The following is a 17,536-nucleotide window of genomic DNA, read 5'->3' as shown; positions in this document are numbered from 1 at the left end:
TTGCATAAAGTTAATTTTTTAAAAGAGAGATATTTAGGATTTAATTAGCCCAAGAATGATGTTATTCAGTTTGTAAAAGCAGTTTTTTTAATTTGTTTATTTTTTTCGCACATTCAAATTGAGTTAATTGAACAGAATCCTCCCATTCAATTTCTTACACTAATATATAAAAAAGTAAGGAAAGAACCACAATGCAACACAAAGAAGGTTCCTAAAACGTGTAAAAATAATATAAGAGCAAGAAATTAATTATAAAAAGTTTTTTATAAGCATTCATTGCTTGTTATTCGATGGTTACGTTAGTCACGTTACGTTAGTCACACACAGTTTTTCGTAAAAGTAGCATTAAGGGCCAAAAAAGATTCATCTGTAACAAATCTGTAGTACATTTTTTAAAATAGATTGTTTACCTCTTACAAATATATCGGCCAATTTTAAATGCCTGCGTAAGTTTCAGAAAAATTTGCCTCGTAACATAAGCATTGTTTCTCAGGGTTGCAAAAATGTTACGTTAGTCACGATGCCTTTTTTGGTGAAAAAACACCTGTCAGAGCTTATTTTGCTTCAAATTCTTAGTAGAAATGAAAAATAGTCACCTTGTACATTTTAAATCTGCATATTAAACCAAAACACATTTATTTTTACTCCCGGTGTAAGTAAAAAGAGTTTGAAAATCAGCTGCGAATGTTACGTTAGTCACTATGGAATGACCCTGTTATTTACTTTGTAAAAGCTTTTTTTTTATTTGTTCATTTTTTCACACATTCAAATTGAGTTAATTGAACTGAATCCTTCCATTCAATTTCTTACACTAATATAGAAAAAAAGTAAAGAAAGAACCATAATGCAACACAAAGAAGGTTCCTAAAAAGTGTAAAAGTTATATAAGAGCAAGAAATCAATTATAAAAAGTTTTTTATATGCATTCGTTGCTAGCTATTCGATGGTTACGTTAGTCACGTTACGTTAGTCACACACAGTTTTTAGTAAAAGTACCATTAAGGGCCAAAAAAGATTCATCTATAACAAATCTGTTCTACATTTTTAAAAATAGATTCTTTACCTCTTACAAATATATCGGCCAATTTCGAATGCCTGTGTAAGTTTCAGAAAAATTTGTCTCGTAACATAAGCATTGTTTCTCAGGGTTGCAAAAATGTTACGTTAGTCACGATAACTTTTTTGGTGAAAAAACACCTGCCAGCGCTTATTTTGCTTCAAATTCTTGGTAGAAATGAAAAATAGTCACCTTGTACATTTTAAATCTGCATATTAAACCAAAACACATTTATTTTTACTCCCGGTGTAAGTAAAAAGAGTTTGAAAATCAGCTGCGAATGTTACGTTAGTCACTATGGAATGACCCAGAAGTAAATTTGCTTTTAATTGTGTATATACATACTTATGCGTGCACACAAGCGAAAATACGTGTATGTACGTGTACACATGAGAATATGCGTATAGATACGTGTTACCCCCGAGTATACTCGTGTAAAGAGGTACATTTGTATTTCGACGTGTATGTACATTACATATTCAAGCATGCATATACGAGAAAGTACGTATACATACAAGTATGTTCGTGTACACACGAGAATATGCGTATGGATATATATGTTACCCCGAGTATACTCGTGTAAAGATCTACATTTGTATTTGTACGTGTATATAGATATTTATGCGTGCATAAACGAGAAGGTACGTGTATATACAAGCATGTTCATGTACACGCGAGAATATATGTAAACATACGTGTTATCCCGAGTATACTCGTGTAAAGAGCTACATTTGTATTTCTACGTGTATATACGTATTTAAGCGTGCATATGCGCGAAAGTACGTGTATATACAAGTATGTTCGTGTACACATGAGAATATGCGTATAGATGCGTGTTAACCCGAGTATACTCGTGCACAGAGGAAAATTTGTATTTATGATTGTACATACACTTTTATGCGTGCATGTAAGAGAAAAGACAAGTATATACGAGTATGTACGTGTACGCACGAGAATGTGCGTTTAAACCAGTGTTGTGCATTAATCAACTAAATCCTCAATCGACTAAAGTAATCTGACTCACATTTAGTTCAGATTATATTTAATCTGATTTTTTCAATTGCAGACGACGATTAACGTTAGTTTAAACTAACTTGGTTAGTTGTAGGAAAAAAAAAACTAATTTAGTTCAGATTGATTTAGTCAAACTAATTTAATCAGATTGATTTAGTCAACTAAAGTTAGCAGATTAAACTTCGTCAGATTAAACTTTATACTAAATCTAGAGAGATTGAAATAAATCTACTTGTATTTTCTCATGTATGCACGCATAAAAATGTATGTACAATCTAAAATACCAAATGTACCTCTACACACGAGTATACTCGGTGTAACATTTATCTACACGCATATTCTCGTGTGAACACGTACATACTCGTATTCTCTTATATGCACGCATAAATATGTATATACACGTTTAAAAGCAAATTTCTCTGTGCACAAGTATACTCGGCGTAACAAGAATCTATCCGCATATTCTCTCGTGTGTTCACATACATAATCGTATATACATGCATTTACCTATGTATAAGCGCATAAATATGCATATATACATAGAAATTCAAATGTACCATTGTACACGAGTATACTCGGGCTAAAAAGGAATATATACGTCTATTACACGAACTTACATGAATATACACGTATTTTCTCGTATATGCATGCATATATATATATATATATATATATATATATATATATATATATATATATATATATATATATATATATATATATAATATATATATTATATAGATATATATATATATATATAATATATATATATATATATATATATATATATATACACTAGCAAAAATACCCGGCGTTGCCTGGGTCAGTAATAATTATGAGAAAACAATCGTTACTTGCCCTTGTTTTCTGTTTTAAGAGAAATAATTTAAAACAAACCTTTTTGACGTGATTAAAAATCGAGCTTCTTCCTTACACATTAAACTAAAATAGCAATAAGTATAAAGAACAAAATAGTATTCAATTAGAAACGAAAGCACGACATTTAAGCATATACAAATTTGAAGACATTTCCGAAATATGAAGTTAAACTTTATGTATTTAAAAAGATTTATCTGTTAGTACTTTTTTTTAATCTAAAATCTTCTCTGTGTGGCTATTGATGTACGAACTGTTTTAAAAAATGTAGCCGCCCGTGTTCCCCTTACACACCCTTTAGTTTATTTTGGGAAATTTCAATTTTTGTGAACACTTGGTGCGGTTTAAAATCTTACCAAATTTGCGAGAATCATTTTGGGACACTTTCGATAATACTCCCCCTCCTTACTAATTTTTATTATAGAAATATTGTTGCCAGATGCTGAGATACTTTTGGTCAAAAAAAAAATGGCGCTAAACGGTTTCATCCGAAATGTTTCCAAAATAAGTAGTATAATTTGACGATTGTTTGAAATCGTGCAAAAAAGAAAAATTAATGAAAATTTTTGTGCGGTTTATGGATTTGCCTAATTTAGTTGTTGAATTATTTTACACAGTATTTTTTTTTTTTTTTTTTTTTTAAGTATCTTTGATTGGCGATATTTTGTTTATATGGTGAAAGCTGAGAAACATTATTACGTAGTCTTTGGGCTCAAAAACAGCGACAGTGGAAAAAACTGCCAAATGCAAAAGTTACTAAAATCTTTATGAAAAGATTATGGCGAGCAAGTGTCCAATCAGCATAAATAATAATAATAAACCATTAATTACATAAGTTCCGTTTAAAAGTAAAATGATCAGCCAAATCCATTTATTTTTTAGCCAATCATGTGGGGAAAACGTTACTTTAAGATTTGACTTGAGAAAAGCCTCAAAAAGTCAGACGAAACGCAAAAATATTCAACAATACAATAATTCTTGGGAGTTGAGATGACACACTAAATAATGACTTGGGTTGATGAAAGCCTTCGAACAGGGAACAAAAAAGCTCATAACTCGTTTTTTAAACAACTTAGAAACTTCGAACAGATGCTATCTTCAGCAGAAAAATTGGCGCTTTCGATGGACATATAATGTTAATATGTGCACGTTTTTTTCCACCCCCATATTGGGGCATTTATGCGAAATTTGGGACAAAAATTGGAATAAAAAGGGAACTATCAATTGGATTTTTTTCGAACTGATCTATAAACCTTCCCAGTACCAAAATGAACAAACGGTGAAAGTTTCAGCCAATTCTGCCAGGTAGTTTCTGAGATCTTAGGGAACAAATTTACCAAACTCCATTTATATATATATATATATATATATATATATATATATATATATATATATATATATATATATATATATATATAATATATATATATATATATATATATATATATATATATATATATATATATATATATATATATATATCTATATATATATATATATATATATATATATATATATATATATTATATATATATATATATATATATATATATATATATATATATATATATATATACGTTTAAATACAAATTTACCTCTGTGCACGAGTATACTCGGATTAACACGTATCCATACGCATATTTTTTGTGTACACGTACATACCCGTGTAATCACGTATTTACTCGTGTATGCACAAATAAATTTGTACATACACTTCGAAATTACACATACCTCCGTGCACGAATATACTCGGGATAACAGGTAGAAATCCAAAAAAAAAAATTGGGTTTACACTTATCTACTGGTACATACACGTATTTACTTGTGTTTACACGTACTTGTAGGTATAAACACGTAGAAATACAAAATTTCCAGTATATACGAATATTCGGGATAACACGTATATATACGGATATTCACAAAACTACTCGTTTATACATGTTTTTACTCGTATATACAAGTGTATGCGAGCATAAATATGTATTTTAACGTATTAACGAACAAATACAAATGTACCTCTGCACACGAGTATACTTGGGTTACACGTAACTAGTCGCATATTCTCTTGTGTCCACGAACATACTCGAATATACTTGTCTTTTCTCGTATATGCTCGCATAAAAGCGTATATACAATCTTAAATACAAATTCTCCTCTCTGCACGAGTATACTCGGGTTAACGCATCTATATGCATATTCTCGTGTGTACACGAACATACTTGTATATACAAATACTTTCTCGTATATGCAAGCTTAAATATGCTTGAACACGTAGAAATACAAATGTACCTCTTTACACGAGTATACTCGGGGTAACACGTATCTTTACACATCTTCTCATGTGTACAAGAGCATACACGTATTTTCGCTTGTGTGCACGCATAAGTATGTATATACACAATTAAAAGCAAATTTACTTCTGTACACGAGTATACTCCGGGTAACACGTATCTATACGCATATTCTCATGTGTACACGTACGTACTCGTATATACACGTTTTTACTCGTTTATAAACGCATAAATATGCATATACACGTAGAAATACAAATGTGTCATCGTACACGAGTTTACTCGGGTTAAACAAGTATCTATATACCTATTGTCGCGTGTACACGTCCTTACTCGTATATACACGTATTTTCTCGTATATGCATGCATCAATATGTATATACACGTTTAAATAGAAATTTAACTCTGTGCACGAGTATACTCGGGGTAAGCCGTATGTTTACATATATTCTCGTGTGTGCATGAACATACTTGTATATACACGTACCTTCTCGTTTATGCACGCATAAATATCTATATACACATACAAGTACAAATGTAGCTCTTTACACGAGTATACTCGGGGTAAAACGTATCTATACGCATATTCTCATGTGTACGCGTACATACTCGTATATACAGGAATTTACTCGTTTATAAACGCATAAATATGCATATACACGTAGAAATACAAATGTGGCATCGTACACGAGTATACTCGGGTTAAACAAGTATCTATATACCTATTGTCGTGTGTACACGTACTTACTCGTATATACACGTATTTTCTCGTATATGCATGCATCAATGTGTATATACACGTTTAAATAGAAATTTACCTCTGTGCACGAGTATACTCGGGGTAACACGTATGTTTACATATATTCTCGTGTATACATGAACATACTTTTATATACACGTACCTTCTCGTTTATGCACGCATACATATCTATAGACACGTACAAATACAAATGTAGCTTTTTACACGAGTATACTCTAGGTAACACATATCTATACGCATATTCTTGTGTGTACACGAACATACTTGTATGTACACGTACTTTCTCGTATATGCATGTTTGAATATGTATATACACGTCGAAATACAAATGTACCTCTTTACACGAGTATACTCGGGGTAAAATGTATCTATACGCATATTCTCATGTATACACGTATATAAACGTATTTCCGCTTGTGTGCACGCATAAGTATGTGTATACACAATTAAAAGCAAATTTACCTCTGTACACGAGTAAATTCGGGGTAACATGTATCCATATGCATATTCTCTAGTATACACGTACATACTCGTATATACATGTATTTACTCGTATATGCACACATAAATATGTATATTCACTTAAAAATTCAAATATACCTCCGTACACGAACATACGCGGGATAACACGTTTATATACGTATTGTCACGCACATAGTCGTATATACACGTATTAACTCGTGTATGCTTGCGTATATATGTACATACACGTAGAAATACAAATGTGTCTCTGTTCATGCGACATTTATATTTTACGAATTTAATCTGAATTAAAAATGTAATCAAATCAATTCGATTACTTTTAATCTGATTACTTTTAATCTGACTAAATTCAATTTGATTAATTTAATCTGAACTAAATCAATCTGAACTAAATTAGGTTTTTTAAGCAACTAACGAGTTAGTTTAAACTAACGTTAATCTTCGTCTGCAATTGAATTAAATTTTTAAAATATTAGTCTGAACTAAATGGGAGTCAGATTACTTTAGTCAACTAATCAATCAATTACAAATTTAGTTGATTTTTTTAGTTGATGCCCAACACTGGTGGAAAGAAAAGTTTTGGGTTCCAAAATGTAGATCTACTATTTTTCGAGTAATTATAGTATCGAGTAATATTAAAGAGCAGTAACTGCAAATGTTTCTTTTTTGCATTTTTGTTATCTATTGTACGTTAGCTTTATTGCACAAGCTTGCTTGTTTGGTTTCCGCTGTAAAAACAGCGCAGAAAAAACGTCTAACTTCAACATTTCCCAAAAGTTGATATTGAACCCAAAACTCGTTTTTTCAAGTATCTCAAAAACTCATTTCTGCAGATACTACCGTTTACCTGCCCACGGTAGTATGTTAAAGATTACTTTTAATCTAACAGCGTGTGTTTACTTTTCTGTACCAGTAACAAACGATTTTTCATAAACTGTATTTTACTATTCAATCGTGTCACTTGGGCTAGGGTCTGGTGGGGGAAAGTGGTCAATGGGGTAAAGTGGTCATACGTCAAATAAATGGTTATAGCTTGGAAATGAACGTTTGAATGAATGTGAAAATTTTATTTTAGAGTAAGGCAGTTAGAAACTACATTTTGAATACAATATTTTACAACTGGCAAAATTTTATTCGGTAAAAAAAAATATTTTGCGTGAACATGAAAAATTTTAAAATCTAAACACCTATTTTAACATTCTTGGGAAATTTTGTTTGTTAGAATTAGGAACAGATTGACTGTACAGGAAGCTTCCTACATGTCTCAAGAACTCTTACTAATTAGCAGTTAGCTAAATTTATTTTAGATAATTTTTTAGAACAATTTAAGTAAGATGGGGTAAAGTGGTCATAATATTAGGCTTAACGAATATTGTTCTTCTAACGTCACTTAATCTTTAAGTAGGAGGCAGATACAAATTAAATATTAATTTTACTTAATATGTATTGTTTTTACAGTAAACGGGGTTAAATATACGAGTATATGCGTATATATACGAATATATACTCGTGTAGACATGTACATAGACATATTCACATAAATGCGCCAATAAATACGTATATGGGTATCTGCATGTATTTTTTATCCATACAGCCATACATTCTACTATACACGTATATGCTTGCTTACACTCGTAAACACGTATATATAAGAACACTTATGTACTCAGGTAGACACGTCTATACGCGTACGTACTCGAGTAGACACTTACATACAAGCATATGATATAAAAATATATAGGGTGATTTTGTAGTAAGTTACCGCCCTAAGCCAGGGCTAAGGCAGAAATACTTAAAATACACCACCAGCTCATGTGATTCCTATTCCGGGCTGATGAGTGCTAAAAAGAACGAAACTGATGGAATAACTGAGCTGGTGGTGTATTTTAAGTATATAGGCTGAGTTTACATTCTTGAGCAAATTATTAAAAGGTGTTAGAGGAGAGGATAAGAAGCAAGAATCAATAAGGAACATATGGTCACAAACACAATGCTGACGCGCTACATGCACGCAAAATGAGAAATTGATGGATGCAAAAGAAGTCACAAATTTATATATATATATATGTTACACAAATACAATTTTACACAACATTTTAGGACTTAAGAAGTTTTAAAGCTATTGATGAAATTTGCGGCCTTCAGCTGTAATACATGCGTCGCATTCACAAATCCCTCTTGTTGCAATAACGAGACTTTTGAAAAACTTTCATCAGCCTCTACGCCTTTGTTGCGTAGCGTGTATTAGAGCTACTACAGACCGAAACTTTCAAAAACTGCTCTAAATATTTCTAAAAAACTAAAATGTTACGTAAAATCACCTTCGAGCAACAAATTTGTGCTCTGCTTTGCATCCATCAGTTTCTGGCTTTGTGTGCATGTAGCGCGTCAGTGATTATAATTTCCTTATGATTCTTTGCTTCTTATCCTCCCCTCTCACACCCCTTTGATTTTTGTCCAAGAGCTTAGATTCACTCTGTAAGCCGACATGTATATAAGCGTATATACTCGTGCTTCCATATTATATATACGTGAGTAGACACGTACCAAAGACGCACTGGATGGATCCACGAATTAACTCGTGTATACCCGTATATGTATGTATGTACACTTACATATGCGTATATACGTCTACTATACACATATATACTGAAGTATGCACGTATTTTCTCGAGATACAAGTGCATACGCGCATATGATGTTCGTTTATACGCGTATATACTCGTACATACAAGTGACACGTACATATATGTGGCAAGTATATACATGTGACACTTACGTACTCATGTAGACACGTATAAACTCCTGTAGGTAATCACGTATACATGCTTATATACCCGTATATACACGTATATACTTGAGTAGGCACGTGCATGAATGTATCTGATTTATACATGTATCTACTCATATAGGAACGTGTTTACTCGTGTATAACACGACATGTATATATTCTTGTTTACACGCATGTACTCGTGAATATACTTGTAACTATAAAAACAACTGAAATATACAAGTATTAGGGTTCTTTATAATGGTTTTGCATCTATTTTTAACTATGACCACTTTACCCCATGCTATGACCACTTTCCCCCACCCCATGGGGTAAAGTGGTCATAAAAACATAGGGAAAAGAAAGTTCTATAAAACTAATAAAATCAATATTTTTCTTCCTAAAATTTAATGTACCGTATTCTTTAATAATGCAACGTAAAATAACAACAAAAAAAGTTGAAGTTTTTCAAGAATTTGTTGCATTTATTTTCCACCTAAGTTGAAAACCTACGATTTTATGACCACTTTACCCCACCAGACCCTATTATTAACAAGTTTGATTAGACCTGAAAAGGACTCGTTGCTTGTTCTCAGGACTCTTGTGAGGAAGCAAAAACCTTCCAACGGGAATTACTTCTGCTCTCAGTCCAGTTTGAGTATGAAATTTTCTCTAAACCGCGAGTTGATTGGATAGAAGAAAACTCCCGATTTAAAACGTTAGTATTTTAAAAATTATTCACGTTAAAAATTTGTTTGCATGTGTGGGAAAGGGGACTCGCGTATATTTTGCACCCAAGTCTTGCTTTTGCTCGGGACGACAGCGGCGGTGTATCAGTATTCAGTTTCGTGTCTTTGAACATCTTTTTAACCCCTTCAGACCTAGTGTCCGGTATACCGGACAACCACTTTAAACAGCTACTTATCATTTAATAATTGATTTAATTAGTTAATTTTTTTGTAGTTGACTCTTTACATTCTGCTTATTGTAATCTGCGAAACAATTTTTCGTTTTGAGATTGGCAACACTGACATATAAGGATTGAGAGATAGAGAGTGGCTCTTTTTTCCAACCATGGATTTTCATCTGAAAAGCGAGGTTTTTTTCCTGATTTTTTAAAAAATATATAATCTTTAATTAATCGTTTCAAACGCTTATATTACCTTTTATAATTGTTTGTAGAACATTTTATAATGAAGTTTGTTTGGTATTTTATCGTTTTTGTATATGAAATATTGATTTCAAAAATATAAGTTTGGAATATTGGACGTGCCATAACTCTTATAATTTTTCTCCTACAAACTCAAAATTTTGTCTATAAGATACCCTTTACCATAGTACATTGTGTACCAAATATCAACATTTTAAGTCAAATATTTCATAATTCCGACTGAAGGGGTTAAAACCCAATTAGTTTTTTAAGCATGTTCATAGAGAGTAGCTGCTATTTTATAAGTAGTAAAGTTCAATAATATTTCATATTTGAATATCATAATAGTTGTTGTCAATATTGTTATTAACATTAAACATTCTTGTTCTGAGACATCGTTTTCGTCAAATGTTTGTGCCTCACGAGTACATTTCCATCCTCAAGTTTCTTTAAAAAAGTCTTGGGTTTATTTTCATTTTATCATCGTTTCTTTAATAATATGGTATTAAGCTTGGATGGTTCACAAACTTTAAATGTAAATACGAACTCAGTAAATATTTGCTTTTTGTTGCAAATTATTTCTAATGCGAAGCATTATTTAGTACTAACTTCAGATGTTGACTAGACAAGTCAGATGTTTCAGACTAATTGTTCTTATTATAATTAAGAACTTGGAGTCTGTGTATCTTCTGTAATAAGTGAAATAAAACAACAATCAAACGTGCTGATGTGTGCATCACATGACTTCTTTTTACACCAATATAATGTTATTTCCCTATTATTGGAAAATTTAATGTGATTCAATAGTTAACTCTCGAAATGTCACCAACAGTGGCCAATTTGAAACCAGATTTAAAGAAAAAAAAATCGCCAAATTTGTCGCCAAGCTGGGGACAAAACTTAACGACCAAAAGACTGGCGATATGTCGCCAAGTGTCCGCCAAATTATAATACCACTTGAGTTTGCATCGAAATTAACAATGATTTCTCCCAAAAAAGGGGCAAAAGACCCTCTTTGAAACATCCGAATGCAACCAAAAAGGGAGGTGCACAACTAGATCCCACTAGGGGTCTATGTACCAAATTTCAACTTTCTAGGACATACCGTTCTTGAGTTATGCGACATACATACGCACATACGCACATTCACACATACGCACATCCGCACATACGCACACCCGCACATAAGGACGTCACGAGAAATGTCGTTGTAATTAACTCGGGGAATGTCAAAATTGATATTTCGGGTGTCTATACGGTCTTAGGCACTTATCACGTGTGGTCGGGTTAAAAAAAAAAGCTCAACATTAATTCGGGGGTGAGCAAAATGGAAATTTAGGCCGAATTTTGAGCGAAAACCTTTTCGCGAATACAATACTTCCTTTTCTGTAAAAGGAAGTAAAAAGATAATTAACTTTCATAAAATAAAAAACATGATCTGCTTTACAGTTAACAAACGCAATCATTCGTTTGGGGCTATAAATGTTTAATCATCTTGTGAATAAAGTAATTACTCTTTATATCCTACTTTATCAGCAAATTAAAATGAATGGTAAAGCATAGCACATATACAAAGTGTACTCTAGGGAAATTCATTCAGCAGACCAGTCTACCTAAATGCACATTAGGAAAAACTATCATGAGTGTTTATCTTAATAACTGCAATCACGAAGCCCTTTCCGTTTATTCTTTTAGCTACTTGAAGTGCACCGTGTTGAATTCTTAAAAATGAAATGCCAATCGTAATTGCATGTGTTAGGAGCTGTTTAACGTATGATGTTATAAACCGATATATTTAGTTCATAGGTTAGGATAAATATGCTTTACCTTTCTGGTATTATAAAATGAAAGGCTTTCTTTTTCCTGAATATGGGATTTTTTATGGTTTTCAGGTGACTGCAGGACAGAAAGTCAAAAAGAAGTTTTAGATGATTTTTCTAAAACTTGTAATGATATAGGAATGATGGTTAATCCAAAGGAGTTTAAAATGACATACAGGGAAAAGGACATAAAAGTGAACAGAGAACATAAACCAAATACCTCAGATACATCTGTAGATAACAATGATCGAGATATTATTAACTTAACAGAGGTGAAGCAAATACTGCAGAATATCTTTTAAGTTAGATACGAATTCGGGAAAAGCTTAATAGTGATAAGGAAAGCCGGTTAGCTTTGTCAAAAACCTAGTGCGATATTTATTCGCTTTGTGTCCACTGTTTTTTTTTTTTTTTTTTTTACTTCCTTTTACAAAAAAGGAAATATTGCATTCGCGAAAAAATTTTCACTCAAAAATCGACCTTAATTTCCATTTTACTCACACCCGAATAAACATTGAGTTTTTTTTTCCGACTCGACCACACGTGGATAAGTGCCTAAGAACGTATAGACACGCGAAATATCCATAATGACGATTCCCGTGTTAATTACAACGAATTTTCTCGTGACGTCTGTATGTACGTATGTATGTATTTATGTATGTGCGTATATGCGGATGTGCGTATATGCGGATGCATGTCGCATAACTCAAGAACGGTAAGTCCTAGAAAGTTGAAATTTGGTACGTAGACTCCTGGTAGGGTCTAGTTGTGCACCTCCCCTTTTGGTTGCATTCGGGTGTTTCTAAAGGGGTCGTTTGCCCTTTTTTGGGGGGAAATCATTGTTAATTTCGATGTAAACTCAAGTGGTGTTATAATTTGGCTGACACTTGGCGATATATCACCAGTCTTCTGGTCGCCAAGTTTTGTTCCCAACTTGGTGACAAATTTGGCGATTTTTTTAAAAATATGTTTCAATTTGGCCACTGTTGGTGATATTTAGAGAGTAAACTATTGAATCACATTAAAATTGCCAGTAATGGGTGAATGACATTAAACTGGAGTAAAAGAAAGTCATGTGATGCAGACATCAGCTCGTGTTTTTTTTTTCTGGCAGTGAATTTGTACGTCCTACAAAAGGTGCAAAAATTTCACTTTTTTTCATTGGGCATAGTGAAAAATAAAACTTTTTTTTTATTGAAATAGTTTATACTCCATTATTAAAGATATTTTACATGAAATGGATAAGTAAATTAAAGAATAGTTAAAAAATGCAGAGAAAATAAGGCAATAAGCGATTAAATAAATTAAATAAAATATCAGAAAAACAAATGAGTGAATAAAATACTTGGATGAATAAGAAAATAGATGAATGAATGAATAATTAAGGGAATTATTGAAGGAATATAAATGAATGAATACGTTAGGGATTTAATAAAATAATGAATAAGGGTCATTCCGACGAAAATGGCACATTTCATGTCCGGCACTTTTGGATTTTTTACAGAAAATTTGATTGTTAATATGAATTAATCATATTTTTTTCTTTATTCTTTATGCAATTTTGTATCATGAGGTATTTTTGGTTTTTAATATTTTGATTTAGGATTTTTTTTTTTAATTTTGTCAGTCAAAAAGACAAAATCTTGATGTCCCAGCTTCAAAACAGTGACAGGTAAAAAGTGGTTTTAGTAATTGCTTAGATGCAACAACAAAAAAAGTTTCGAATTACATTGCAACACCTTTATTGTAACAATTTTAACAATAAATTGTTTTAGAAAAATATTTGTTTAATGAAAATGCAGGGAATTTACACTTGTCCCTACAGTTTACAAATTTTGAAATGTCCACTCTGTTACAGTCATTAAAGAATAAAAAAATATTTTTACAAAAAAACTAGCAATACTTTTGAGATGACCAGATGGTAAAAACTCCATGTTTAGCTAACCCTAGTGGATTCAACAGTCAACAAGCAAGAAAAGATTCATTCTTTGTCTCTGATAGTAAATTTGAGTAACAAAATGTCCACTATGTTACATTAATTTTACTAATTAAAATTTTTAAAAATCTAAATTGCATATAAAGTAATAATTTTGGAGTTACTCTTTGCTTTTGTATTACTATTTTAACTGATGCTTTATGTTTAGGTTTAGAAAAAAAATTTTAACTACTTATCTCTGTTACACTTCTTGTGTAACAGAGTGGACAATATTTATGGAAATAGTAAACAAGTCCTATATGCTATTGATGTTTTTCAAAAAGCTTAGCTTAACAAATTTATAAAAAAATTGAATAAAATACAAAATTTTAAAAAATGAAACATTGTCTTTTTTTTCTGCTTAAACATAGAGATTACTTCTATCTTCAATAATAGTGTCCATTCTGTTACAGGAATATTTTAACTGATCTGATTGTAATTTTTTTAAATATTTAATTTAAAGGTTAATTTGCATAGAACTACACAATTACTAAATAGAATAATCCAACTTCAATCTTTTTTCAAGTTTGTTTTATATAATAATCTGACTTTTACAAAAGATTTTTTATAATTTTGTATTTTTGAGTAAGATAATTAGTAATAAAACTTAAATGTGACTTTTACAATGACATTTTAAGCGATTGTGTGAAAGATATGTTCCATTTGTTTATATTAAACAAAAAAAAATTCAAAAAATAATTGAAAATTTTGAATTTGTTGTTGTTTTTAAATGTGTAACAGAGTGGACAAAATCCTTCATTTCTGATAAAAGAACTGAGAAAATTGGATATTAATACCAAATTGATCTAATTAATTTTTATAGTTCAGATAAATTAAATCTTTTTGCCATCATTAATTTTTGTAGGATTAGATGACTTTGAAAAAAAAAGTTTTGAAAACTGAAATGTACCATGTTCACCGGAATGAGCCATAAGTAAAGGAAATCAACAATTTCACTTTGCCCCGCACGCACTTGAAAAACTACACAAATTATGAAGAATACAAATAAGCTGAATATTAAACAAATAAATGAGTATTAGTAGGTCTCAATTGATATTTAAAATGCTAATAACAAGAACTTTTTCATTTTGTAATGCAGTAATAAGTTTCGACTTACAACAAAATGTTACAATATGAGTACCAGTTTTTTGAAAACTGTACTATCATACACCCAAACCACTTTTTTGTGCAGTCTTTTTTTTTCTTTGTGCGGTGTATGAAAATTTCAATCAGATTGGGACTCAATTGACGATAGTATTTATAAAACAGACGAAGTTATTTCAAAAACTAACGAACTTTTTAATGCGATTTTTTATGCGGTCCCTATCCACCGCACAAAAAGAGGTTTGGGTGTATTCTTTCGTTTTCAGAAGTAACATTTTCTGGACAAGAATAGACTACATGTGTCACTACATAGTTAAAATATCACCAGATAGGTGGCGTTACAAGCGGAGTCAATATTTTAACATGTCACTTTGCCCTACTATTTCACTCTTCCCAACATTCCCCTACTTAAGTTTTGGCTGAGTGGTCATAGAAAACGAGCCATGCTTTGCTGTAGCACGTTAATTTGCAACAACGAAAACGTATAATAAATTATTTATCAATTCAAACTTCGATTTATTGATACTTTACCGCATGCTATTGTATAATCTCACTTTATTTGAAATGGTAATGAATAATTCCCAACATTTATCAACCAAATTTTATTGCATAGTAATGCAACAGTATTTAATATACTAGTGGATAAACAACAAATCATTCTTCTGTTTAAATTACACATATAAACTCCACATCAATAATATCATAACATCAAATCAGGAAGTAAAACTCATATTTAGATAAAGCTGAAATCAAAAGATAACGTACCATTCCGTGTCTTCAATTCTTTAAACATCTCAATTAATCACTACATTTATGTATAGCAAATTCACCAGGTCCTGTAATTACTGAGCAACGAGCTGTTGCGTAATTCTAAGTTTTAAAATGTTATGTAAGATTTAAAATGTGTGCTGGAAACTAGTAAGGAATTAATGGCTTCCATGCTTCTTTTATGCTATTTAAGCATTATCGTTTTAATGATGTTTAAATATTCATTTCATTCTGCTTGAATGCAATGCATGCTCAAAACAGTGAACACAATGAATAATTCAAAATGGATGTTATATTTAGATGTATAAATTACGTCAAGTTACTGTTAAAATTAACTTAAAGCAGCACCAAGTGAAAATTTTGCTTCAATGACTTATAAAACATATTCATACCGAAATACATGGCGATTTTATACGTATGGGTTTAGAAGGAATAGATGCAAGATAAAGAATATTCTTAGATTTTTCAATTTAAAAAATCATGGATAAAATTATTTAAACTTTGTTTTCTACGCAGAAGTTGTGCAAGATGCTGTGTAATGGAAAAACAAAAACTAAATTCGAATTTAATCAGCTGTTATTTTTTTAGCTTAAAAATAACTTAGTCTTAATACTTGCATATCCAAAGTAAAGAAACTTTGACATATGAAGCAGTGAGAAGCAAAAGGATGTAAGTGCCAAAATTGAAAATTTGGAGATAACCATTACCAATGGTAGGTGATACTCTCCTTTACCTTATGGCAAGAAATAGGTCTAACTGGTAGGTACTGCTATACAGCATGATTCAGATTTTTAAAAAAAATCAATAAAAGCCTACCAAGCAACGCAATTTTAAACGCGTTTCACTCAAAACTTGAAAATGTCCACTTACACCCCTTAGCTTCTCACTGCCACATATATGTTTGACTATCATGTTTTACAGCACAGAAAATTAGTGCAGGAAATTTGACACTCGGAATAAGATCACTGAAAGATACTAAAATCTCAAAATAACTTGCTCTATTTTCATATGAAATAAAACTTAATAGCAAATGAATCTGTAAATTTTCTTCCACCCCATTTGTTTCCTTTATTTTCAGGTAATCAACACTGAATGAAACTTCCGAAGCGCCATTCCTTATTTCCGGGTAACGTTCCGGAATTTCACGGGTTTCTAACAGTTACCAGTCAAAAACAAGTAAATTTGTGAAAAGTTTTCTGATTTGCTACTAGTTGCATGAATGCAGACTTCTTAGAGTTGTAAAAAAAAATTAGCTACGAGTGAAATATATACTTTATCTCTAATATTAAGTGTTTCGCCTTTAGTTGAATCACAATCCCTCCAGAATTATTGATTCTTAAACAAAGGGGGGGGGGAATACAATCTCTGACTGGATGATCAGGATGGTACCAGGTTTTTACCATAATCATATCTTAGTTTTCTTGGAAGATTCCTAATGGATGGCTTTTATTAGAAGGTTTCTGAATTT

Source organism: Uloborus diversus, chromosome 3, assembly GCF_026930045.1.
Source record: "Uloborus diversus isolate 005 chromosome 3, Udiv.v.3.1, whole genome shotgun sequence".
In the NCBI taxonomy this organism is placed as follows: Eukaryota; Metazoa; Arthropoda; class Arachnida; order Araneae; family Uloboridae; genus Uloborus; species Uloborus diversus.
The sequence above is the reverse complement of the archived record's forward strand: the minus strand, read 5'-3'. Positions refer to the sequence as shown.